General features: G+C 41.7%; 1 long non-coding RNA gene across 2 annotated transcripts; it reads right to left on the bottom strand.

Annotated features, from left to right (window-relative positions):
• Positions 1–70: 70 nt before the first annotated feature.
• LOC147346525 (uncharacterized) lies at positions 71–27,140 on the bottom strand. Of its 2 annotated transcripts, none has more exons than XR_015152679.1 (3): positions 26,862–27,140; positions 5,469–5,606; positions 71–291 (listed from the first exon to the last, which is right to left on the bottom strand). It is a non-coding gene; the product is annotated as an uncharacterized LOC147346525 (long non-coding RNA). The 2 variants fall into 2 exon arrangements; XR_015152680.1 differs by lacking the exons at positions 71–291; positions 26,862–27,140 and adding exons at positions 6,094–6,195; positions 25,186–25,310 and having other exon boundaries at positions 5,478–5,606.
• Between the last annotated feature and the right edge of the window lie 7 nt (positions 27,141–27,147).

Below are 27,147 nucleotides of genomic sequence, written 5' to 3'. Positions count from 1 at the left end.
ACCTTTGTCTCACCTCAGCTTCATACCAACCCAGGCTGTAGATTTAGGAGTTATGTTACAAAAAGACTACCTGTAATTGAAATACTGCCATCTTAGGAATGCCTTCTGCCTTCTGCCTTGACTCTTCAGGACTCACTTCTGCTTGAGGTCCAAAAAAATAAATCATTATATATTTGCTATATTATTGCATTTTAAGTGTCAACAACTAAAGCATCTTTCATCCATCTACACCGGCTGATGTCAATGTCGTGGAGCGTAAGGGCCATGTCTATGCTTCTCACCAGCTCATTCCTATGGGAAGAATAAACCAATATTCACTACATGAAGGACTGGACCTAATGCAATAAGACCAAGGGTCCTGCAAGTAGGCTTACTTTCAGGTTTTTCCCTTCTGTGAGCTAATAGACCCTTTTTGCTTTCATTAAGCTCCTTTGGCTTGGGTTTCTGTCGCTGTCAACCAGAAGAGCCCTGAGTTGAACCCTCAAAGCAACTCTGAAGGTGAAAGACACTTAGGAAAACAGAATGTCAACATAGAGCTGTCTTGTGCCTTAAGTCCTGCTTAAACGTCTAACTTTCACTGCTAACTGTTCGTGCTGAATATCACAGCTTAGCACCTATACCAGGTATTTTTATAACTTCAGTTAAAAGTGCAAAAGCCCAAGGAAATTTGACATATATTCTAATTTCACCAGGCTATCTGCAAGTCTTATTTCTGAAGGCTTGTTCTTAGATCCAACTGTAAGACCCCCACATTGGCAAATAAAGATGCAAAAACAAAAATTACAAGTATATTCAAAAGTGCATCCAAGTATACTCCAGAAGAGTTTGGAGATAATTCCTCCATTTTATAGCTTCTTTCTTCCTTAATTTCAGAGTCCCAAGTTTTCCTGGACAAGAGAACACTGAAGGAATTTACGTTCCCCACGGTTTGGGTCACATTTCTTATATTTTTATCTTAGGGCTGAAAGGCAAATTCAACTCTCCTCAGATTTAAACCATAACACAGAAATAAGAAACTAGACTATTTCTAACCCGTGATTTCTTGTGAGGCCTCTTCCCACAGAAATTCTTCAAAAGATGCTTCATTTTGGCTATCCAAGTGGAGAGGGAAGTGGAGACATGACTGGCCTCTGTGTCAGAGTCATTTATACACAGGCATCTTCAAAAGTAGGATGAAGATCAATGCTTTGTTGGTTCATCTATCTATGATTGAAATGTATCTGAAGTGAAAACATATTTACTGGTTTTCCTTTGAGTTTCGGTTAAAAATTGGAAATAGAGTCCTATCAACTAGGATTTTACAGGGTCCCAAATTCTTTTTTTTTTTTTTAATTCAATGAATCTATTTATTTTTAATTTTTATTTCCTATTGGAGTATATTTGATTAACGATGTTATGTTAGTTTCAGTTGTACAGCAAGATGCTTCAGTTATCTGTATACATGTACCTATTTTTTTCAAATTTGTTTCCATTTAGGTTGTTATAGAATTTTTAGCAGAGTTCTCTGTGCTGTACACTGGTTCTTTGTTGGTTATATATATACTAAATACAGTAGTATATATCTGTTCTCTTAGTCCTAAACTCCTACTTTACCCCTCCCTCTTTCCCCTTTGGTAACCGTAAGTTTGTTTTCTAGGTCTATGAGTTTGTTTCTGTTTTGTAAATAAGTTCATTTGTATCTTTTTTTAGATTCCCCATATAAGTGATATCATATGATTTTTGTCTCTCTTTCTGACTTACTCAGTATGATAATCTCTAGGTCCACCTATGTAGTTGCAAATAGCTCTATTTAATCCTTTTTTATGGCTGAGTAGTATTCCATTGTATGTATGTATCACATTTTTATCCATTCATCTATGAATGAACATTTATCCCTGAATTCTTAATATGAATGGTTAGTAACAGGCTAGGATGGGTAATGAAGAGCTCAATTTCCATTAACTTTGGAGTTAAAATATCAATATGTGAGAAAAAAATTGTTTCAAGCTCCAATGGGTGTGTGTGAGAGAGAAAGAGGGATAGAGAGAGAAAAGAGAGAGAATGGGAAATATATAAAGATATTGAAGTTATTTAATATATTTTTTGAAAACTCTAAAAGTCCCAGTTCCTTAAGTTTTCTTAAATGCTGTATTTTCATTTCTGTAGTCATTTTCTTAGTACCCCTCTGAGATTTCTTCAAGTGCTGCATATGTCCCCGAATCATAATTCATCCAGAAAATTGTTAGTGATGACTTGCAGAAGACACCCCGCAGTATGCTGCTTACTTTCCAAAAAATGAAAATCAGTCCTATACTATTCTGCTTCACAATTCATGCTCATAATCCCTTGACTTATTTTCTGTCATCATCTGACATTTATTATCCAACTTGCATTTTTTCTCCAGGTAAATGACTCAGCACTCAGCCTCTTAAATTTTAATTCAGTTTAATTCCAAATGCTATTTTCTAAAAGGTCACTTAGACCACATTTAAGAGATATTTCATCATATGTCATATGAAAAATTAAGATAATGGATGAAATGATGTCTCTGTCTTTCCAGATCTAAAGAGCTTGAACTTCTGTGTCCTCTGTGGGGACTGTCACACTAGCAGTACAATCATACCTTAGAAACTGCATTTTTTTTCTTACTTCCCATGTTCTGTAAATCATAGCTAATTTAACGAACTGTCTTCCAGATTCATCACTTTCATTTCAGAGTTTAGTATAAAATCCTTTTTTCCTAACCTTCTAGATTCATCATTGTCCTTCAAAGGGAGACTGTGTGTGTGTACTTTTGTGGATTTTGCCCCAGAGCCCTGGGAAGCTGATTTTTCTCTTGAAGATGTATGTGCCTTCTTTATTAGAACTTGCGGTCATAAATTAGGCCACCTGCCTGCATGACATCCTGTTGTAAGGAACAGAGGGAGAAATCTCTCCCTCACACTCTGCCAAGGTCTCTCCCTGGCTAAAAGCGTACTTGGGAAGCCTCCTGGGGTGGCGAGGGCAGGGTGGAGACTTGGCAGGCTGTACAGGGCTTCAGAGACGCCAAGTGACTCAGAGGAGCTCTGCCGGGACAGCCAGTAGTCTGCTAGAACCTGTGTACAGGAGAGACGTGGCTTCCCCCTCAGCCCTTCTGAAAGCTCAGGTTTGAGCACCTGCTGGAGCCTGAATTTGAGAAAGCCACAATGCACCTGCTCACAGCAAGAGGCACAGAAGGCCCAGGCCCACACTCACCGCAACGGGTCCCTGAGAGGGGAGGTCCGCACAGGCCACCCCTACAGGCTGCCTGCAGACCTGCACTGTGAGGAGCCTGGGAGCCCGCTGCGCTCAGCTGAGGGAAACCCTTACCCAAGGCCCCGTCCAGTCACCGAGGCGACCTATCTGACGACGCATCAGTTCAGTTCAGCTCAGTCGCTCAGTCGTGTCCGACTCTTTGCGACACCATGAATCTCAGCACGCCAGGCCTCCCTGTCCATCACCAACTCCTGCAGTTCACTCAAACTCACGTCCATCGAGGCAGTGATGCCATCCAGCCATCTCATCCTCTGTCGTCCCCTTCTCCTCCTGCCCCCAATCCCTCCCAGCATCAGAGTCTTTTCCAATGAGTCAACTCTTTGCATGAGGTGGCCAAAGTATTGGAGTTTCAGCTTTAGCATCATTCCTTCCAAGGAACACCCAGAACTGATCTCCTAATTTAGGATGGACTGGTTGGATCTCCTTGCAGTCCAAGGGACTCTCAAGAGTCTTCTCTAACACCACAGTTCAAAAGCATCAATTCTTCGGCGCTCAGCTTTCTTCACAGTCCAACTCTCACATCCATACATGACTACTGGAAAAACCATAGCCTTGACTAGATGGACCTTTGTTGGCAAAGTAATGTCTCTGCGACACATGGGAGGTGATAATTCTATGGTCTCCCTAGGATTTTTTTCTGATTTTTTGAAAAGGAAAAGTTAAGGGCTCAAGAGTATTTTCAGTAGAGACTACTGCATTAAATAGTTGCTGAATAAAGGAATGAGGTTCTCTAGATGGCAACCAGAGAAGGCAATGGCACCCCACTCCAGTACTCTTGCCTGGAAAATCCCATGGACGGAGGAGCCTGGTAGGCTGCAGTTCATGGGGTCGCTAGGAGTCAGACACGACTGAGCGACTTCACTTTCACTTTTCACTTTCATGAATTGGAGAAGGAAATGGCAACCCACTCCAGTGTTCTTGCCTGGAGAATCCCAGGGACAGGGGAGCTTGGTGGGCTGCCGTCTCTGGGGTCGCACAGAGTCGGACACGACTGAAGCGACTTAGCAGCAGCAGCAGCAGCAGATGGCAACCAGCCTAAGGCCAGGCTAAAATGATTAATGATATTGCTTACATGCAGAATCTAAAAAAAAAATGATACAACTGAACTTATTTACAAAACAGAAACAGACTCACAGACTTAGAAAATAAACTTATGGTTACCAAAGGGGAAATGTGGTGAGGATGGATAAACTGGGAGATTGGGACTGACATGTACACACTGCTATATTTACCACAGATAACCAACAAGGACCTACTGTACAGCACAGTAGGTCAATATTCTGTAGTAACCCAAATGGGAAAAGGATTTTTGAAAAAGAACAGATACATGTATATGCATAACTGAGTCACTTTGGTGTACACCTGAAACTAACATAGCACTGTAAATCAACTATACTCCAATATAAAATAAAAATTTTTTAAACAATTTGTAGTAAATGTATTATATTATGTAGTACATATTAGTATGAGGTAATGTGACATACATTGATGTGCTGCAAAAAGTAATAAAATAAAATGATTAAAGTTAATTAATTCAATGGTTTCATAATACTTTTCAGTCCCAGTCCCTCTAAGACAGGCTGGAACCTGGGACCTAAACTTATGGTTACCAAAGGGGAAAGGTGGGGGGAATAAATTCGGAATTTGGGATTAAAAGATATACACTACTGTATATAAAATAGATAAACAACAAGGTCCTGTTGTATAGCACAGGGAACTATATTCAATATCTTGTAATAACCTATAAGGGAAAATAATCTGAAAAAGAATAAATATATATTATTCTATTTGTATAACATATATAAAGTATATGTATGAATCACTCCACTGTAGTCCTGAATCATTGTAAATCAACTATATTTCATTAAAAATACATTAAAAAAAAACTGGATTCTCTAGAGCATAAATCAGTTTCACATTAAGGACAGTTAAAATCTAGACTTAACATTTTGAAGCTTAAAGATCCATTGTCCAACGAAATACCATTACAGTGAGAGTCACTGGATCCTGGGCATGGGCACAGTTCTATCCTTTTTAGCCCCTATGGAAGTGATACTAACAATGCTTCCCTCTTCATGACATGAGAATGTTCATCAGTAGAAGACGAGGGTGTGGGCAGATTCAGGTGGAATCTGTAAGGCTGAGCATAAAATCAGTCATGCAAAATATAGGTAAATAGGCAAAGGAACCCTCACCTCAGATTTACACAGAATCAGATGCAGACCCTGATGAGTCTTTTATTTCTCCTTCTCCAATAGACATTCCTGCTTGCAGTGACTGAGGAGCAAGTAGGTTGTTTGAGGTTTCAGTAAACAAAGTATTAGCAGTCAGGGCTGCATTGAAAGGAGAGAGGGAAATGATTAAGGATGTGAAACTTACTCCCCAGAAAATCCTCATAACTAGCAAGGCTGGACTTAACTAATACTGCTTAGTTATCAAACTGATGATAGTTTAAGACAGGATAGTACAAAGATTATCTTTCCAAAAGCAAAATCTGTGCAGCTCTTGTATGCTTCCAGTGGGAGTAAAACTTGTTTGAACTTTCTGGAAAGAAATTGGTATGCATACATCAGGAGCCCTAAGATATTCATACCTCATATCGACAGAGTAATCAGATTTTTAGGAAAATACCCAGTAGTATAACCAGAAAATTAGGCAAAGATTTCCATCAAAAGATATCAGTTAAAACATTAATTATAATAGGCAAAATAATAACAAAGAAACAAACAGAAGCCCCCAAATTATAGACTGATTAAAGCAGAAGTCAGCCAAGATTTTGGGGGAATTCTGCAAAGAGTATATGTATTAAATTCTGCAGACCGTGCTGGGTCTGTCCCAACTACTTCTCTGTCTTCGTGGCAGGAAAGCAGCCCAGTAAAGACGCGGACATGGTTGGGTCCCCATAAACATTGCTAGTAGACACTGAAATGAGAATTCATAGAATTTTCAAATATCAGGATATATTATTCTTTGATTCTTTTCAACAGTTTAAAAATGTAAAAATCATTCTTCGCTCAAGGCTTTTACAAAAGCAGGTAGCCATATTTGCCGACTGTGGTGGCTCATAGGTAAAGAAGCCACCTGCAATGCAGGAGCTGCGGGGTTCAATCCCTGTGTTGGTAAGATCCCCTGGAAAAGGAAATGGCAAGCCACTCCGGTGTTCTTGCCAGCAAAATCCCATGGACAGAGGAGCCTGGTGGGCTACAGTCCACGGGGTCGCAAAGAGTTAGATAGGACTGACCACACACTCAGTTAAGCTACGGTATCATCATGAAAATGTTATGTTCGATATTCAGTCTCAGTCAAAACTACACAATTTGAAAACTGAGGAGCCTAAAGAGGGGAGAGGAAACTGGAAGATAATATGGTAAAGATTTATAGTATTTTATAATAACGGATTTTTCTAGATTGGAAGATTATGGATTATAAGGATGATCTTTCTTTTCATCTTATTTTTTATATTTTTGGAAATTTCTTCAATAAATACACGTTATTTTATGATTAAAAATGATATTTTAAGGGGAAATTTTTTGGCTAAGAAGATGCATTTTTTTCTCATTCTTTTAGACATTACTCAGAAACTCTGGACATGCTGAAATTCTTGACAAAACTCACACTGTGTTTTAGGAATAACTTTTAAACAACACCACTTTTTTTCAACAGAAGCTGACAATTCATTAGTTTTAGAGGCACATGTCTTTTAAATACTTAGATCGTAGCCCCAAAGTCAGCCTGTCTCCCTCACTGTTTCATTTCCCTCCACCCGTGAGCACCCTTCGCCTCTCCCCAGCTACTTTGCACATGCATGCAATCCCTGCTCCCAGAGAATTAAAATATCCTTTCTTCATGCCAATACAGTAACTTCACCTCCAACTTCTCACCTTGCCTGCATCCAGCCCAGAACCTTGATTGCCCTCCTGCAGCCTCAGACTCACTGTTCAAAGACCACGAGCACGGCCCCCCACCCCCACTCACCTCCAGTTCTCCCACTCCCTACTCATAGTCAGTTAACAAGCAACCCCTTGCTTGCTCTGTCAGTGCTGTGGTGTGTGTACCAGATAGCAATTCACCCTGCAGGACCTCTGGAAATAGCTTTATATTTATTTTAAAAGGAGGTTTGGAATCTTGCTATCTTAACTCAATTGAATAATTAGCTGACAGGCAAACTTCAGGCATCCAAGCCAGCATTCCCAAAGCATATTTCACAAACACTTGTCCTATGAGATATAGCAAAAGAAAAAAAAAATCTGTGTTTAGATCATTTTGAGAGATACTGAATACCATATTCCATTTTAAAGACTCACAATTCTTATAATGTATACATATATATACATATATATGTATGTATATATATGTAAGAAAGTTTGGAAAAACCCTAACAAACTTTCTGGCCAACCCACGCATGTGTGTGTGTGTGTGTGTGTGTGTTGTCATGCGCAACTCTTTGCAACCCCATGGACTGTGAGGGGCCCGCCAGGCCTCTCTGTCCATGGGATTTCACAGGCAAGAATATTCATGTCAATGTATGGCAACAACCACTACAATATTGCAATGTAATTAGCCTCCAATTAAAATAAATAAAAACATTTTCAAAAAAAAGAATACTGGAGTGGATTACCATTTCCTTCTCCAAGGGGTTTTCCCCACCCGGAATCAAACCCCTTTCTCTTGTGTCTCCTGCATGGGCAGGGGGATTCTTCGCCACTAGCACCACCTGGCATATGTGGCTTTGCAAAGTCCAAAAGTAAAGATTTTTATATAACTTTGTTCAATTCATTGTATCTCCAACTTATTTTCAAACCTCTTTACCCCAACTGGCCCCTTGCCCTTTGTTTTGATGGGCACATATAAACATCCAAGGCATCCAGCAGAAGCAGCACTCCCAAGGAACACTCTTGGGGATACACTGCCCTGGCCAATCAGTTCAGTCGCTCAGTCGTGTCTGACTCTTTGTGACCCCATGGACTGCAGCACACCATCCCAGTCCATCACCAACTCCTGGAGCTTACTCAAACTCATGTCCACCAAGTCAGTAATACCATCCAACCATCTCCTCCTCTGTCATCCCCTTCTCCCGCCTTCAATCTTTCCCAGCATCAGGGTCTTTTCTAGTGGGTCACTTCTTCACATCAAGATGAATGGCCAAAGTATTGGAGTTTCAGCTTCAACATCAGTCCTTCCGATGAATATTCAGGAGTGATTTCCTTTAGGATGGACTGGCTGGATCTCCTTGCAGTCCAAGGGACTCTCAAGTGTCTTCTCCAACACCACAGTTCAAAAGCATCAATTCTTCGGCACTCAACTTTCTTTATAGTCCAGCTCTCAAATTCATACATGACTACTGGATAAACCTTAGCTTTGACTATATGGACCTTTGTTGGCAAAGTAATGTCTGCTTTTCAATATGCTGTCTACGTTGGTCATAGCTTTTCTTCCAAGGAGCAGGTGTCTTTTAATTCCATGGCTGCAGTGACCATCTGCAGTGATTTTGGAGCCCCCAAAAATAAAGTCTGTCACTGTTTCCATTGTTTCCCCATCTATTTGCTTTGAAGTGATGGGACCAGATGCCATGATCTTAGTTTTTTGAATGTGGAGTTTAAAGCCAAGTTAAATCCCTGGCCAACAGAAGAGCTGATTTGGAAAGGAGGGACAGGATAATAGGGTCTAGCATCCCTCAAGCCATTCTTCATAGGACTTTGATGGTCCCAGACTCTGAGTCAGACCCATCCTGTCCTGGGGTCCACTGCATCCCCAACGACCGGAGCCCTGCTGCCATCTGCCTTTCTACCAGGCCCCGAAGTGTCTTCAGCTGCTTCCTTCTCCACCTGCTGCTTTTCCTTCCATCAATCTCTGACTCTGCATCACATGAGCCATCTCTCTTGTACATTCCCATCATTGCTGAGGATTCACTCACCAATTGTGCACTTAAATTTAAATTTAAGGCCCCATTTAAGGGAAGCCAAGGCTTCCCCAGGCTGCTGCCAAAAATTAGCATATGTTTTCAGTATTTATGAGACATACACAGCTGACATTTTTAGAAAATTACATTCCATCTGCAAAAACATATGTATCCAACTGTGGTGAGATTAGATGTTCTGCATTTATTTTTCTAAGAATTGAGCACTTCCAATATACAGTCTTCTCTGAATGCATCCCATTGTTTCTTTTTTGGCTGTATCTCTCAACTATCCAATCACCAGGGACAGTTACACATGGACCCTTAAGTCAATTAATAACTTCTTAGAAAAACATGTACTTTCCCCAAAAGCAAGTTTCTCCAAAGGACACAGATGAGAATATTGTTGTTACTTAGGATTGTTTTCACAAAACCAATTATGTCAGATGGCAAATATGTGCCCGTTATAACTAGACTTTAAAGAAACCAATGGCCAGTTCATCATTTGTTCGTCATTTGTTGGTTTCCAAGCCACAGTTTGATATCCTGGATTCGATCCGGGCATTTTCAGGAAAAATCTCTTTATCAAGGAACAGAAGCATGACATACGTCCTCACATGAACATTTGGATTCTAACCCAGAGTGTAGGTGTGACCAACTGCCATGCCACCACACACGTGGTGTGTTTCAAATTCAGCAACAGTGAAAAAGAGTTAGACCCAATAATATTAATAAGAGAGAGAGCTGAACAGGAGACTATTACTCAGGAATCTAGGCTTAAGCCAAATTATTTTTTATCCTCTCTCAGGAAATGACTCTATACCTGGTAGAGTTGTTCTTTTGTAACCAAGGACTTAAATCAAAAGAAAGTATTAGGTAGAAATGACTCAAAGGAAGTTTATCACAGACAACGTGGAATCTCCAGTGAAGACTTTTAAGAAAGTGGAAGTAGACCCAGAGGGATGGTATGGGGAGGGAGGAGGGAGGAGGGTTCAGGATGGGGAGCACATGTATACCTGTGATGGATTCATTTTGATATTTGGCAAAACTAATACAATTATGTAAAGTTTAAAAATAAAATAAAATTTAAAAAAAAAGAAAGTGGAAGTAGAAGATAATTTTCTTCTCAAAGAAGCCCCTTTTCGGAGTGCAACCTTGCTTTAAATAATGAAAGCAAGTTTTCAATGTCTACATGAAGTCTTCTGGTTTTTTAAACATCCTTGCCTTACTTTGTAGAAAATAAGAGTAAACTATAATTCCACCACAAATCCAAAGATCAGCCAAAGGTCTCTGAAGCCACACCTCTCTGGCTTGCCTCTGGCACACTCACCCTGCCTTGGTCCAGCTGTCACTCACTCTCACCCCAGGTGTGATCAAAGCCCAGAAGCTAACATTGCCACCAGGAAGATTCACTGCTGTGCTAGTCAGGATAAGCTGGGAGACACTGCAATAACAAACTAGGCCCCAAATGTTGGAGGGCTTAATTCAATAAAGGATTCTTGTTCACGTGCCATCCCTCTGGAACACATGGTCTCTGATCCCTGTAGCAAATGAGGAATATGGACTTGACCCTGCCTCAGCCCAGAAGTGACACAGGTCAGCTTTCACATATCACTATACAGAGCTGCAAGAAGACTAGGAAAGATCAACTTTACTGTCCTACAAAATGCAAATATGCAAAGAATCAAGGCTGAATAAAACAGACGTGAAATTTAATTATTAACATATCCAGTTCCTCAAATCTAGGCTCTTATCCTCAGGTTCACAAATACAACACTGCTTTCTGTCTGGTTTATGTGTCCCATCCACTCAACATTTAGGTCTTGGTTTAAATAGGGTTTCTTCTGAAGATCCTTGAAGAACCCACCTTACTTCAACCTAGACCCTCTTCTCTCATTTACTTTTCCCACAAGAATACTAGCTAGCATTTATCATCTACTCTGTGCCAGGTCCTGTTCTGGGCACTTCTTATAGTCCTCACAGTAAGCCACTGAAGTAGCATGCTACTAGTTTAAGCTTCCCTAGAAAACAGCCTGCACTCATAGCATACACACTAGCCTGTGTGTACGCGAGTGAAAGCACACTAGCGTACACACTGCATTAGATGGGCAATGCCCGGGAAGCAGGAGGGTTAAAAGAGGGTGAGGGGGCAGGGAAGAAGGGAAACATATGAGGGACTGGGGTACCGAGCTTAGTGACAAGCTGGGTGCTCTCAGGAAATCAAGAGCTACTCAGGGAGACAGAGGAAGACAAATCGCTGTGTCTGTGAAAAGTCCATCCCAGCTCCAAACAGACCAGGCAGCCACTCTGCAGGACCCAAGTCTATTAGCAAGGCCACCTCCTGGCTCTGAGCCTAAGGGAAGAAGACCAGATGTCACCAGGACAGTTCCAGCTGGAAAGCTAGGTGTAGACATGGATCTGGTTGGTTCAGGTAATTGTAATTTACTTGCAGTTTTTGGAGGAAGACAGTGATGCCCAGAAATATAAAACTGAACAAGATGACACAGCTAGAGAGTAACAGGATGTGAACTAGGAAAACTGGCCCCCAAGCATGGAGTCTTCAACCGCTAGCTTGCTGCAGGAATGCAAATTCCAGAAGAAACAAGGGCTACTTCAGTGCCAGCACCTATCACAAATACAGAGCCCATCACCATTGACACTCAGTCAACATTTATTGAATGAATGAATGAGCTGTAAATAAATGGCATTTCAAGAAAGCTTAAAGAATTCAGTAAGAAGGAGAGATCACATTTTATTGGGGTGTTCTGGAAGGTTCCATGGGACAAGGGACATCTGTGTCAGATAGTCCAAAGATTTAGAGAAAAGTCTGAAAATGGCACAAAGGCCCTATTTGGAGATAGCACATTTCCTGAAATAGAGTGCCGAGGGGAAAAATGGGAAATAAATCTTCAAAATTACATTGGTATCAAATTCTAGAGGCTTTGCCATCTTCAGGATGGACAGATGCTTAAGGCAGAGAGAAGTTAAGAATTGCATGCGTTTCAAAAGAAAGTTCCACTTGCAGCAATGCCCACAGCCATGGAAACTGAGAACATTCCCCAGGAAGTCCCCAAATCATGGTCTAATTAAGCCATGTGGTATTATGTACTCCAGGAACTCTCCATTGTTCATTCTGTTCTAGGCAAAAGTCCATTTTTTTTTTTTTTTTTTTGTTACCCAAGTTTCTAAAGCTTAGGATAGAGCTGTATTCTTGTTTTCTATCGGGAGAAATGGAAAACAGCTGCTTGCCATTCTCTTTATAATAAGCTTTATACAATTCAAGCGGTCATTTAAACATTTTCCTGATATTTGATCATTAACCCAGCACGCAACATGAGAAACTATAAGAAATCAAATGATTGTGTTGGCTTCATAAAGAGAATCACAGACACACAATGATTTTTTTCTAATCTATAAAGGATGAAATTATATTCCTTTATGGGACCATCCTTCTAGTTATGATGTTTCCATTGTAATACATAAAGATTGTCTTTATGATAAATGAAGTCTCTCTGGAACTGATTATAACACAGATGGGAAGCAAACTGCTGAAATAAATTTTTATTTAGAAGCATGAACATTCCAGAAAAATCCACAAGTTCATACTGCTTTTATTTGCTTTTGCATTTCCACTTAGTTAATGTCTTCCAGCATCTGTAGGAGATACAGAAATAGAATGATAGAATGGCCACAAGTCACCATCCACTACTCACTCCTGATCCCAGTTTGCCTCGGACTTTAGCCTCTTGACCACGTTGGAAACAGTCTCCTGGTTTTCCTTCTACCCCTCTGACTGCTTCTCCCCCATCTCCCGGGGATACTATTCCTTTCCACCCACCACTGTCAGAGCTCCTCCAAGGTCAATTCTAGGCTCTCTCTTCACCCTAGACTGTCTCCCTAAAAGATTTTGTTCACCAGATTCATAAATATATATCTGCTTCAAGACCTGGCCTCTGAAGCACCAGTAACCAGATGCTAATGTAATGTTTCCATCTCAGTGCTTGCAAGAGCATGCAGAGCTCAACATACCTAACTTGAATATATGATAATGAACCCCCAGCCTCAACCTACTCTGGGGTTCTCCTCTCATCCCTGTCTTCTTTACTCCATACACCTAATCTACTCTAGTACCCTACTCCACAATCATGTCCCCAACATTTCTAACTTGTCATCCTCTATCCTTCACCACCACCATGAACCTCTTCCAAGACATTGAAACAGGATGCTGAGTGGGACTTTTTTGCTGCCCAGGAATCATCAGTGGTTCCTAATGAATCTTTTCCCTTCTCAACACACAGGGAAGGGAAGGTACTTCTCATCAAGGGAGGGAGACACTAGGAAAGACTCACTCAGAGTTTGGAGATGCTGACATGACGTGTTTATTTGAGTAAGAGGAGAAGACAGCTGGGGTAAGATGGGGATAAGACAGGACTGGCAATGAAATTATCTTCAGGCTGCTTGGAAAAAGAAGGAATGTGTCATTTATCATGAGTCAAGTGAATGTCCCATGACACCTGGTGGGACCTCAGCAACAGAAGCTCTGGGCTGGCCTGCCCTGGGCAGATACCAAGAGGGGAGTTGGAAAACATCATGAAATCATGCAGGCTCTTCATAAGGATCCAGAACACGCTTGCCTTTCACACATGAGTCACCAGAGGCCAGTCAGTGTTTGTTCAAGAAGTGGGATCCAGCATCTCGAGGGCCACAGCAAAGAAACTATCCATTCCCCACCCCCACCCACAGAAGGGCCTGATCCAAGCACAGACAAGAAGTTCCCCCATCCCCCTGCAAGGTGAGCGTAAGGTATAGTTCAAAGACATGTGTGACATACGTGAATGCAGGAGGTATCATAGTTCCAAATCCCTTTGATGTTGTTTAGTCGCTAAGCCATGTCCAACTCTTTTGCAACTCCATGAACTGTAACTTGCCAGGCTCCTCTGTCCATGGGATTTGAATACTGAAGTGGGTTGCCATTTCCTTCTGCAGGGGATCTTCTTGACCAAGGGATTGAACCTGCATCTCTTGCATTGGCAGGCGAATTCTTTACTGCTGAGCCACCAATGTGAAAGTCGCTCAGTTGTGTCCAGCTCTTTTTGACCCCATGGACTATACGGTCAGGGAATTCTCCGGACCAGAATACTTGAGTGGGTAGCCTTTCCCTTCTCCAGGGGATCTTCCCAACCCAGGGATCAAACCCAGGTCTCCCACATTGCAGGTGGATTCTTTACCAGCTGAGCCACCAGGAAAGCTCCTAAATTCCTATATGTGACAGATAACACCATCCTATTTCAGTGAACAGTAGCCTACTTCCACCTGTATCATTTAATAAGGTTTCTATCTGGGCTTCAGCCTGGCACACTGGCTTGTTTTGTATTTTTTCACTCAACTTGCTGATGACAACACTTTAAGAAGCAATCCCCTCTTATAGTTTGAAAACATGAAATAAAATGATTGATGTTACCTGGAGTCTTACAGTGCAAAACTTTTGAAGTAAGAAAATTAAATTTCATCTGCCAATGAGAAGAAAAATTAAGCAAATGCATATAGCTAAAGTTTCATTAAAGGTGGGAGAGATGAATTAGGAGGTTGGCATTAACATACACACATTACTATATATAAAATGGCTAATCAACAAGGACCTACTGTATAGCACAGGAAACTCCAGTCAATAGTCTATAATAATCTAAATGGAAAAAAACATCTGCGAAAGAATTGCTATATGTATATAAATAACTAAATCACTTGGCTGTACACCTGAAACTAACATAACAATGTAAATCAGCTATAATACTGAGTAAAAATGGAAGTAAAAAATTGTTTCATTAAAGACTAAATTTAATAAAAAGGGGGTCTTCTCTAACAGTCACTTGAGACTTTCTCACAGTGCTTTTAACCAGGCAGTTGGCTGCTGGATAACCAATAGCCTTTCCAAGCCTGTGGTTTAACAAAGCATCCAGGACAATGATGATTTATAGCTTCACCAATGCTGATGACAAAAGATACAGTGAATTAGTCAATGTTATCTTAGGTCATGGTGATGCTTCCCACCAAGAATCAAAGTGAAACTAAAATTCCAAACTCTGTGGAGAGAAATCAACTACATAAGTGTCATAAACATCTAAATTTAAAAACGTAAGCTTTTTAGAAAGTACTGAAGCTGGAGCAGGAAGTCAGTAGACTACAGCCCAGGGACCAAATCCCGGCTGCTGTCTGTTTGTAAGTAAAGCTTTGAACGTGGTCCCGAGGATTTATTTATATGTCATCCGCAGATGCTTTCACACCAAAATAGCATAGTTGGGTATTTATATCTGCCAGAGACTGGATGGCCTTCTATGCTTAAAACAGTTACTACCTGGCATTTTACGTAAAACGTTTGCTGACCCCTGCGCCGGCTGCAGTGCAAAACCTCCAGTTATGTCACTCTTTTGAAAGAAAAATGACTTCAGTACCTGAACCTTTACAGGTAGTTTTCATTTAGACAGATAGACACATATATAATTACATATACATAAGATACGTACATAGTACACATATACACAGATGATGTTTAGTTGCTGAGTGTAGCCCACCAGGCTCCTCTGTCTATGGGATTTCCCAGGCAAAAATGTTGGAGTAGGTTACCATTTCCTTCTCCAGGGGATCTGCCTGACCTGGGAATTGAACCCATGTCTCCTGCATTGGCAGGTGGATTCTTTACCACTGAGCCACCAGGGAAGCCCATAGGTGATGGATACATATACATATGTGTGTGTGTATATATATACACACACGTCCATCTATATACATATACATACACACATACATGCATACATAGATGATACATAAACAAACACATGCACAGATTATAGATACATACAAACATATGTAGATCATACATACACACATACAAGATAGATAGATAGAGATACACAAGAGGAATTTCTACCCACATGCAATATTTTTATTTGTAGTGTCTAAGAAAATGCATCAGAGAAGGCAATGGCACCCCACTCCAGTATTCCTGCCTGGAAAATCCCATGGACGGAGGAGCCTGGTAGGCTGCAGTTCATGGGGTCACTAAGAGTCAGACACGACTGAGTGACTTCACTTTCACTTTTCTCTTTCATGCATTGGAGAAGGAAATGGCAACCCACTCCAGTGCTCTTGCCTGGAGAACCCCAGGGACAGCAGAGACTGGTGGGCTTCCGTCTATGGGGTCGCACAGAGTTGGACACGACTGAAGCGACTTAGCAGCAGCAGCAACATGAAAATGCATAATAAAGGATAGTGCTTTATTCAACTCAATTTAAGAATTATTTTTATTCCTTAAAGAATGTATTTGGTGAAGATTATCTCCATCAAACTATATCCAAGTAAAGGAAATAAAACTTCACCATTGTTTTCCTTTGTGAAGTTCACTTTCCTAGTTTCTATTGACAGCCTTCTCTATACACTTTCTGTAACATACAACCAAGGCCTGAATGTACATATTTACTTCAAAAATACAGTTAGTTAAGCTTGACTTCAGTCTAAGGAACAAGTTATGAGTATCCTCTTCAACTCCTCCTGCAAATAGAGCTCTGGATTACCAATCTTAGTTCTCAGTTTAGCACACATTTATATATGCAAAAAAATGTTTTATCCTCCACATATCCTAAAATATAAAGGTGTTATGAAAGCTACATAATGGCATTCAAAATAATAAAAATAGTACTAGCCAACACTCACTGAGCACTAACCATGGGCTAGTGTGGCAAAGACTGCCTGGCTCAGCATCAAACCTGCCTTCTCTTCATCCTAAGGACACAGCCTGAGTTCTAGCCAATGGATCGTTCCTGGTCCAGAGAAACCTCTTGTTCATGAGCTTTCCTCTTTCCTTTTGCACTGACTTGATGGAGATGAGCCTAGCAACCTTGGGAACCACTGCTGAAAAGGCGGGAACTCCCCAAATGGAAGAAACCTGGGTCTCTAGTCACAACTTGGGCCCTCAATCTTGCCAATCAAGTTTCCCTCTTTCAGACTTTACATGAGTGGGAAATTAACCTCTGTGATGCCTGGCCCATTATACCTCTGGAGACGTGTTTGTTACCACAATTGGCATAACTTTAACAGGAATTTCATTTAATCAAGAGGGTTTTATTATCACTACTGTATGTTACCAGATGCACTAATGGTTTCTATTAAGATCCACACAGTAATTTATAAAAATATGCTAAATCATGTGGATACTTCACAACTGTGTAGCAGATTTCTTAAATGTCTTGAAACTCCTTGATCTTAGAAATCCACATGATATTTTTTATTACTTTTTGGGTAAGTCATTTCAGACATTAACTTTCCTTGTTAAAGCTAGAAAATACTAAATAAGTTCAAGATAAGCACATGAACTACACCAATGCCAATGATGGTTTGTGAATTCAGGTAAGTTGTGAAGGTGATGAACAAAGCAGAGTCTTATATTTACACACCTGATGAGGGAATGATATTTGTACTAATTATACAAAGGCAACAGAGATCCTACTCCAATGATTTTAAGTGAATTCTCATGCATTTAAATAATTCTGGTTGCAATGAAAGACCGCTGGAGCATCGTTTATATGTTGGAGCGTGAAAGAACAATGTTGTTCAAAGTGGCAAATTCTGTCCTCTGAGTCTGGATTCTATTTCACAACAATTTTGGATATTTGATGTGGCTTACATTGCAGTTTTCCTTTGTGCATTTTCCATTTGGCAAACACAAAATTAAACAAGCCTGAGAAGCTTTCATCTTCCCTTCCCCATTAGCGTTCTGACCACCACATCCTCCCCCGGGCATTAAGTCTGCCTCTCCACTGATGTGAGCAGGCTAGAATCAATGGAGTGATGTTTGAAAAACCCTGAAATAACTGCCGGGGGGTTACACTTCATGATCTCAGAGAGCCTTCTGCTGACATGGGCCTATGAGAAGCCAGAAGGGAGCAAGAGGTATGACAGGAAGGAGGGGGAGGTTGGAGAGGAAGAGAAAGAAGGCCTTTCTGGTAGGGTCATCCCTCCTTGTCCCCTCCTTTCAGGACATGCTGCTACAGAGGAGCCTGTAGACTCTGCATCCCACTGTCCCCCACAATGGGCCAACTTCCTGATCATGCCTGAGAAGCCTTCCCTCCCTGTCCCCCTGCCTCCTTCCTCTAGATCTACACAGTGTGAAATATACACACTGCACATGCATACCACTTTGTACATTTCACAGAACAATGAAAAGCACTTTGCATTTTATAAGAATCCAGATGAAGAAACTAAGGCTGGGGAATGGCAGGGACTCTGCACACATCAGCATGATGCCTGGGAACCACCTGAGCCTGGGCTAAACCTCCGCAGCCCCCTTCTGACACCTGAATACCTTCAGTTCTCTAACCACCTCCTCCCTGGAGATGGCAATAAAATTCTCTGATCTCCCAGTCTTTAGATAGATAGAACATGCAGCAGAATGAAGTTCTCAGCCCTGAGCCAGGGATTCGTGGCAGTAGGAGGAGGGTGAAGGAGATCCCAGGGCTTGTTGGCAGCTCTGCTGGGCGCTGGCACCTCTGCCTGGGCCCCGGCTGTGGTTGGAATTGCCTGGAGCTGCCGCAGAGCCAGGAGTGTCTTTCTCTTGGCAGGGAGGCAGGAGCCACTCCTCTCTGCTGCAGCCCTCAAGAGAACTATTCTGTGCCTGGTGCCAGATTTTATAACTTGGGGCTTGAGCAGGAAAAACACTGGAAATACTTATAGATGACTCACAAACCTCAGGTGCAAAATAAAAGCTGCACCCATTTAATTGTTTTAAAAATCAAACAAGATTCTCTCTCCTATCTCTAGTTTCTGCTGGTGAACAATGCTGGCAGGCTGTCCAGAGACGCTAGTGAGACCAACAAGGAGCCAGGTCTCCATCCACTGGGATAGCTTTGTATCTGGTTATCTGAGTCAGATGAGAATTCTCCCTTTGTCTCTGAGATCACCACCTCGTTCAACAACTTAAATTCACATTTCATAGTGATGAAAGGAAACCCAGCCTGATAAATCCCTTTGTGCCCTCAGTGGTTCATTTGGACACAACACTCCTTCCTTCCTCTTCCCTTCCTTCCCCACCCCAGCCCCTCTCTCCCTGTTACACACACACACACACACACACACACACACACAATGCAGGTGACATAAAAATGATTACCAAACTTGTCCTACACTCCCTACCTTCCAAAGAATCTGTTTTACTTAACTACCATCCATGAGTTAGCTACAGTCTTCTATTTACTTAATCACTTTTTCATGGACTTGACTGTTTATTCAGAGTCCAACACACTCCAGGCACTCAGCTAGGTCCCTAATCTCCATCCCACTTACCTTTCCTGTGAGGTTCATGTAAAAACGTTCTTTTTAATATCACTCATTCAGCAGATATTGACTAAGCCCCAAACTATTCAGATAAGTTTGACTCAGTGGCACGGGACCAGGTTTTTATTGCTCTGTTCTTTCCAAGTTTCCCAATGCTTCTCCAAATGCCTGATATTACTGTGGATTCTTTTGCACAATTGAACACATCTCAATGTAACTGCCACTTACAGAGCCTCCGGGTTTCTGCCAGGAACTAAAGTGGTCACTGGAGATGAAAAGCAGATCAGAGATAATCTCCAGCCTCGAGGGACTCAGCATTTGAGGAGGTGACTGTAATATGCTGAATGAAGCCCAGTCAAAGGTCAGGGACACTGAAGGAAAGTGGATGGGAAACCAATGTGCCTTGCACGCTGTGTGACCAGGCCAGGACCTAGAATGCATAATCTTGCATATGAGAGAGATTTTGTTATCATCATTCTACTGGTGAGGAAACTGAGTTTCAGAGGAGTGAAATAATTTACCCAGTCTCTACAAGGCAAATTTCCCTCCACCTCACCATATGCTCTCTCCTACGATGCTTGTAACTCAGAATCCCTGCCCTCTTGTGTTCCCTGCAGCTTTCACAGCCCAGGTGTCCCGGCTGGGAAGACTTCAGACACAAGACCACAGCCTTGCATGGTGAACCCAACAGAAAGAAAGAAAATTTGAGACTTCATATATCTTTGAAGATAGTTACCTTTTCATGGATAACAACAACATCAAATAACAGCTATAAAATTGCATGTTTACAAAGCCACTTCACATTTAATGCACACATGTTAAAAACTACTAAGATTTTTTTTAGTAGTACGGTAATAGGAAAAAGCCTCTTGATGAAAGTGAAAGAGGAGAGTGAAAAAGTTGGCTTAAAGCTCAACATTCAGAAAACTAAGATCATGGCATCTGGTCCCATCACTTCATGGGAAATAGATGGGGAAACAGTGGAAACAGTGTCAGACTATTTTGGGGGGCTCCAAAATCACTGCAGATGGTGACTGCAACCATGAAATTAAAAGACACTTACTCCTTGGAAGGAAAGTTATGACCATCCTAGACAGCATATTAAAAAGCAGAGACATTACTTTGCCAACAAAGGTCCTTCTAGTCAAGGCTATGGTTTTTCCAATGATCATGTATGGATGTGAGAGTTGGACTGTGAAAAAAGCTGAGTGCCGAAGAATTGATGCTTTTGAACTGTCGTGTTGGAGAAGACTCTTGAAAGTCCCTTGGACTGCAAGGAGATCTAACCAGTCCATCCTAAAGGAGATCAGTCCTGGGTGTTCATTGGAAGGACTGATGTTGAAGCTGAAACTCCAATACTTTGGCCACCTCATGCAAAGAATTGACTCATTGGAAAAGACTCTGATTCTGGGAGGGATTGGGGGCAGGAGGAGAAAGGGATGACAGAGGATGAGATGGCTGGATGGCATCACCGAGTCGATGGACATGAGTTTGAGTGAACTCCGGAAGTTGGTGATGGACAGGGAGGCCTGGCATGCCTCCCTGAGGTCGCAAAGAGTTGGACACGACTGAGCGACTGAACTGAACTGAATAGGAAAAAGCAAGGAAAAAACTTCATCCCCAATCACCACCAATGGGCTCACGAACCCAAACAAGCATGTGAGATCTAGACATCAAGAGTGCTTTCAGAGTTTCATAAAAACAAAATGTCCAGTTCTGCTGGGTTTTTTCCTCATCATAGGCAGTGAATGTTTTGCCATAACTGTACTAAGTTATCCATGTCCTTTATCCCAGGTAACCTCCTGCTGCCAACCTGGGGTAGCACCCCCAGGACCTGTAAATTGAGTGACTGCCTCCTGGTTACAGGTTGAAAAAAATAATGAATGATCGATCCATGATATTAAGGATGTCCCCAGTCCTTGCACTAGTTGAGTATAGACTCTGTGGAAATATAATATTGAAGAACAAATCTGACTCCATGTTATATCTGTTCCTTTGGCTTTAATCTTTATGCTCTGTCGCATGTGCTCACTCTTGCTGGCTGTGAACTTTTTGTAAAAAAAATGTTGCCTATAGCCTGAAATATACAGGATAGCCCATTCTCAGGGCTCTGACCTTTCAGGGTCCATTCATATAAAGGTTAAAAAGTTGCAGGACAGACAATAACATTCCTCTTGTTGGAGGTTTATAGGAACATCCTGACCTGACCTACACGGACAGCTGCCAGAACAAAGGATTCCAGCCCCGAGAACGTTGCAACAACTAGCTCTGCCCCTCCTTCACCTGACCTTTAAAAGCTGAAACTCTGGGGAGTTCAGGTTTTGAGGGGCACAAGCCGCCAGTCTGCTTGCATGCCCCCGTAATAAGCCTGCCTCTGCTTCAGACGCCGACGTTTCGGTTTCTGGGGCCTCGCTGCATCGGGCACGCGGACTTGCCTTCAGTTACAGAAGGCTAGGCGGCAGTATGAGCCAGATGGTGCCTGGTCTTGGAAGATAAACCTATAGTGAAATAATTCCCACACCCCAAGAAGAAGTTACAGAAAGATGGAGTAAAAATAGTCTGGGAATTCAAAAAGGAGAAATACTGAATTCTAAAAACTCTTAGAAAAGCTTCTTCAACTTTGCTGTTGTTTTGGGAAATGACGTGTCCAGAGTGGGTTTTTAGGATTGCTATTTTCCAAGTGGTAAGTTTCCATTCTAAATATTTTGGAGGAATTCTGAAAGCTCTGGTGCCTTCAAATTACAGTTCCAGTCATGTCAAATAAGGAACTACTGATTGAGGCCATACACAAGAGTCTGGTCCCAGACTGGAGAAGCACCTCAGCAATCTTGGATGCCATCAAAATTTTGGTATTATAGGTATCAGTGAGGACTTTGTTGGAACCCTAAAGGAAAGAAGAAAAATATTGGGAAATTTTAAGATGGAAAGGGTGAACAAGATACTAATTTCATTTGGGAAATGGTGGCAAATTTTATTTAGATTTCATTTTCTCCAGCATTATTTTTCCATAATAACAGAAAATCACTTTAAAGCAAATATTCCCAGGGATAAAAAGAAGATTGCAAACAAAGGCATGAAGACTAGAGCCATTTTTCTATTGTTCTGTTATTACAAAACACGTGTAGCCAGAGAGGAGAGTTCTGGATGCCAGATGCATGGCGAGTGTGTCCAGCACAAGCTCACGATGGGAAAGCTCCTCTGTGGTCAGAGAAGCGGGCCCTGTGTGAAAATGCACGCCAGATGCACTGTTTGTGTGTTGGATTAAATAAACCAGATCCAGACACTTGTTAGTCTCACACAATTTTCAAGGCTTTCCAGGAAATGTGTCGGTTTATTTGAATGATCTTTCAGAAAAGGATATTTATTACCTGGATACAAATTACCCAGCTGAGAGGTTATGTTCCTCCAACAAAAATGATTATCCCTTAGTCAGTAAGATTCCTTGCCACCCAAAACCATGGCACAAACTTGCTGCTGGGCAACGGAGCTAATAAACTCCAGTTCTTAGAAAATATTTGTCAATGACTCCCTTTACTACTATACAAAGTAAGCATATGCTGTATCCACTTACTAGGCTACATAATAGCCGATTCCTTTTTTCCCATGGCTGTTTTTTCCCATGGCTTTCTCAGCATAGACCTACTTTTTTTGGATTAGTCCTTTTTTTAAATTTTATTTTATTTTATATTTTTTAAATTTTATTTTATTTTTTAACTTTACAATATTGTATTGGTTTTGCCATATATCAAAATGAATCCACCACAGGTATACATGTGTTCCCCAGTCCTTTTCATTTAAAACATTTTCAGTATAGGCCAAAAGAAACTTTGATTACCATTATAGAACATTATGGAGATAAAAAAATATATATTCTAACAATCAGTGAATGTGCTCAAAATCTTTGATAAGTAATTTAGCAATCTGTGTAAAAGATCTTCAAAGAGAAATATACGTTAAGCCAATAATCCTCCTTTTAAATAGCTATATTAAGAGAATCAGAATTTGCAAGATTTACATGCAAAGTTCTCAGTGTAGCATTATTTATAAAAAGTGAAAAAATAAAGTCTAACAAAGGAGCATTAGTCAAAAATGAGTATTAACCCATTTACTGAAGTAATACATCATTAACAAATAATTAATTTCTTTCTTAACAAAATATTTAATCATGTGAGAGGAAGAATAAAAATGCTTTTGGAAGCCATCTCGAAACTTGACAAAGAAGTCTAGGCGTGAACCAAAGGCATACTTAAAACCAATATGCTAACAGTATGAAAGAGGTCTGTTACGAGTAATTCTTCTTCAACTCTTCTACCTTTTATAAGTATTGGGTTGGCCAAAAAGTTCGTTTGGGTTTTTCCATAAGATGTTACAGAAAAACCAAAAGGAATTTTTTGGCCAACATATAAACATGTACTATTTTTTAAAAGAAAGACAAAGACCGCAAGTAAATCATTTCTGTCATTGGTGCTTAGTGATAGAAAAATAGGAATAATGCTTGGTAATAGGTGCTGCTGCTGCTGCTGCTAAGTCGCTTCAGTCGTGTCCGACTCTGTGCGACCCCAGAGACGGCAGCCCACCAGGCCCCGCCGTCCCTGGGATTCTCCAGGCAAGAATACTGGAATGGGTTGCCATTTCCTTCTCCAATGCATGAAAGAGAAAAGTGAAAGTGAAGTCGCTCAGTCGTGTCTGACTCTTAGCGACCCCATGGACTGCAGCCTACCAGGCTCCTCCATCCATGGATTTTCCAGGCAAAAGTACTGGAGTGGGGTGCCATTGCCTTCTCCGATAATAGGTGAGAGGACCACACGTAACCAATAAGAGCTCTCCAAGAGACAAACATATAACACACACCAATGTGAGTAGTCCTCTGTAGGAGGAACCATGTTTTCAAAAAACCTTGCTGAAGAGAGTGCCATAACTCAAAAATGCCAATAAAAGAGATCCAGTCTCAGGAAGGCAGGGCAGAATACATATGTGCGAGCACACACACACACACACACATTCCAAGCTAGAGCAAGCTTGCCAATTATTTTTATTTTCTCAGTCAACAGATAATAAAGCTGTAATTATTAGGATGTGGCCTCCTGAAGTTTCTTGCTGCTGTGCTGTCTGTGTGCTCAGTCATGAGCATACTCCCCATAGAGAAGCCCACCAGGCTCCACTGTCCATGGAATTTTCCAGGCAAGAATACTGGAGAGGGTACTGGAAAGGGTTGCCATTTCCTGGGGCTTCCCCAGTAGCTCAGCTGGTAAAGAATCCGCCTGCAATGCGGGAGACCCGGGTTTGATTCCTGGGTCAGGAAGATCCCCTGGAGAAGGGATAGGCTACCCACTCCAGTATTCTTGGCCTTCCCTGGTGGCTTGGCTGGTAAAGAATCCACCTGCAAAGTGGGAGACCTGGGTTCGACCCCTGGGTTGGGAAGATCCCCTGGAGAAAAGAACAGCTACCCACTCCAGTATTCTGGCAGGGAGAATGGTTGCAAAAAGTCAGACTCGACTGAGTGACTTTCACTTTGCCATTTCCTGCTCCAGGGGATTTTTCCCAACCCAGGGATAGAACTCCTGTTGCCAGTATCTCCTGCATTTGCAGGTAGATTCTTTTACCACTGAGCAACCTGGGAAGCCCTGAAGTTTCTTAGTTGATGTTTAAAAGGAATCTTTATACTTGAAAGCATAGTCTGAAAAATCTGTTACCTTGGGATCCTCTTTTTTCCTCATCACTTGCAGCCAGTTGGTTAGCAGGACAGTGTGAGTCTGTCCTACAGGTGTTTACGGAATGTGGCTCTCTGTCTCTATCCCCAGATCCAAAGCTTTTATTCACCTGGCCCAGGGCAAAGGGGTCTGGCAATGAGTCGTCCCTCCCCGCAGTGAGCCCCACCCACTCTGGCACTTTCCTTCCAAAGTGTAAATCTCCTGACATCCCTTCCTTACAATTCTTCCTTGGCTTGCCAGTGGCTGCAGAAGGAAACCCATTACAATGGCAGCCCAAGCCATTTACAAGCTGAACTCCAAACACCTGCCCATCTTCCATCCAGAAGTTCTATTTTCTGGCTGAGATCAGCTCACCCTGCACTTCACCTACTCCAAATCACCTATCCTCCTCCAACTGTGGCTCACTTTTCCAAGTTCCTGGGACCTCAGGCAAGGTTTCCCTCCTCTTTTCTTTGTCTTCAGACTGACTAACTCAGATTCACTCAGGGTGGTATCCAATCATTAATATTTTTTTTACATTCCCAGGTGATTCCAACGTGCAGGCAAATGTTAAGAACGACTGATCTGCTCTCTGTCCATCTCCATTTATTTTTGCGTCTGTCTCTCTCCAGAGCACCTCCCCTTCCTCCCTCCTCCCCCACAAACTGAATCAATCCACTGCAGGGACGCGTCCAATGGATATTTACAATGGGCCCTTTACATGCCAAGCATTTGCATCTTCACATCTAACTTCTTCCTTCTCCTCCTTTCTATCTGCCCAGCACTTAACATAAAGCCTAGCACAGAATAAGAATTCAATTAAAAATATGTTCTACTTATCCATGAAACATAAACAGACTCACAGACACAGAGAACAGACTTGTGGTTGCCAAGGGGGAGGGAAGTATTGAACGGCTGGGGTGAGCAGATGCAAACGATCACATACAGGATGGGGAAATACCAAGGTTCTATACAGCAGAGGGAACTACATTCACTAAGCCGTGATAAACCATAGTGGAAAAGAATATGAAAACGAATGCATGTGTGTGTGTGTGTGTGTGTGAATCACTTTGCTGTATAGCAGAGATTAACTCAACACTGTAAATCAACTATACTTTAGTAAAATAAATTTTCAATGTGTCCTAATTCATTGAAATCGCAAGGGTTTTCCTCCAGCTTTTAGTCATAATCTTAAACAACCTCTTCTTAAAGAGCATCATTTAGTAAAGATGTCAGGTTCTTGCCTCTTTTCAACATTATCCTAACTTTGTATATTTTAGGTCTGGACAGGATCTTAAAATCTCACGTCAAGGGATGGAATCCTGAGTTTTCTCTGAAGACAGCATAAGAAATTCACAGTTTTAAAAACTGTCGTTTCCTAGTAGTTTTATCCTTAGCAAATGTCAGTATGAGAATTCTTCACAAATGTTTATATTCATTCATTTTTGGTTAGGACATCAAGAAGAAAACAATATGCCAAAAAAGTGACTCTATTAAGTTAGTGTAAAGTCTTCTCCGGTACCCATGTGATGTAATATTTATTTTAGTTTTTTGACGAGGCTGAGTGGCTTCCTTAGAGAAAGCTGGGATTATAAGGGGCTTAAGAGTTGGCATTGGGGCCCATCTTCTTGCCAAAGGCGGGTACCACGTTGACACAGTGCCCACTGTATCACACTCACCTCTTTGGCCAGTCAGGTCTTCTTTTCTCCTGTTTAGCCACCCTGTGAGCTGACGTCTTCTCTCTCAGCCCAGGTCAGGGAACCATGACCTTGACCTCCAAGCACGCAGTCTGCTGCTTCCAGGGTGTCAGAGGCTCCACTCCACCCCAGGCTGTCTCAGCCTCTAGGGCCAACCAGGAGGACGGTTTGAGCTTCTGGAGCGATGCCACGCTACCTGATCTTCAGCCCAGGGACTAACCATCTCCTGCCAGTCACCTCAAGGGTGTGCCGCTCCCAGGCGTAGACC

Source organism: Bos grunniens, chromosome 23, assembly GCF_055505025.1.
Source record: "Bos grunniens cultivar Pamir isolate PY7600 chromosome 23, Bosgru_T2T1.0, whole genome shotgun sequence".
Taxonomy (NCBI): Eukaryota; Metazoa; Chordata; class Mammalia; order Artiodactyla; family Bovidae; genus Bos; species Bos grunniens.
The sequence above is the reverse complement of the archived record's forward strand: the minus strand, read 5'-3'. Positions and strand labels throughout refer to the sequence as shown.